This window comes from Limulus polyphemus, unplaced genomic scaffold (genome assembly GCF_000517525.1).
Source record: "Limulus polyphemus unplaced genomic scaffold, Limulus_polyphemus-2.1.2 Scaffold121, whole genome shotgun sequence".
NCBI lineage: Eukaryota > Metazoa > Arthropoda > Merostomata > Xiphosura > Limulidae > Limulus > Limulus polyphemus.
The window spans coordinates 682,586-683,959 of NW_013665731.1; positions in this window are offsets into that span (position 1 = coordinate 682,586).

Below are 1,374 nucleotides of genomic sequence, written 5' to 3' on the forward strand. Positions count from 1 at the left end.
TGAAAGACTAGATGGAAGGCAGCTAGTCAGCACCACCCACCGCAACTTCTTGGGCTACTCTTTTACCAACGAATAATGGGATTGGCCGTCATATTATAACGCCGTCACGGCTGGATTGGCGAGCATGTTTGATGGGACAGGGATTCGAACCCGCAGATTGCGAGTCGAGCTCCCTAACCACCTGGCCATGCCGGGCCTAAGTGCTGTACTGATCACAGCAGCGATAACATTGGCGCGATTTCCACAATGTAGATTTAACTCCTTGATTCCCATATAATTAGTGTTAAACATGAGAGAAAAGTCGTTTTTGAGGGGTTAGAAATGAGGTATATTTTACTGATACTTGGATATTTTTTAACTTTTTTACCAACGAATAGTGGGATTGACCGTCACGTTATAACAACCCCACGGTTGATAGGGCAAGCATGTTTGGTGGTGCGGAGATTAGAACCCGCGACCCTCAGATTGCGAGCTAACCACCTGGCCATATCGGGCCACACCAACACTCCGAAAGCTCATAACTAAACGAAAATTCCATTAATGGCCTATTAATATTTAAGTATATATATATAATGTGTAGCTCAAAATATTAAATGAAAATTTTCACTAGATGTGGCAAAGCTCATAACTACATGTAAATCTTATTGACAGCCTATTAATATTTAAATATACATGTGTAGCTCAAAATATTAAATGAAAAATTTCACTAAAGTGAGCAAAGTTTATAACTAAATAAAGATCTTATTAATAGTATATTAGTACCTATAATGTGAACTCAAGAAACGTATATATATTCATTAAACGAGGTTACAAGCTTCAGTGACAGTTATCTACAAATCCCGATAATATATATGAACCCTGAATGAGAATTAGTTATACTTTTAATCAGTAATTTTTGTCATTAATTTACAGCCTGCTCTGTTTTAAGAATAAGCTATGAGTTACAATACACATTACTCATCCGCATGTACTTTAGGAGAATTTACAAGGTTCTCTTGGTTCTTTAGATTAAATAATTTAATACATTCAGGTAAAATTAGTATGGATTTTCACTTGTTTAACAAGGTATTTTTAACAAACATGACCTCAATTATGAAATATAGTAGAAAATCTTAATTATACCAATCATGACCGCGATGTTTCTGTATACAACTTTGTAAATTTCAGTAAACAACTCGTTATTACTTGTTGACACACCAATCATGACCGCGATGTTTCTGTATACAACTTTGTAAATTTCAGTAAACAACTCGTTATTACTTGTTGACACACCAACCATGACCGCGATGTTTCTGTATACAACTTTGTAAATTTCAGTAAACAACTCGTTATTACTTGTTGACACACCAACCATGACCGCGATGTTTCTGTATA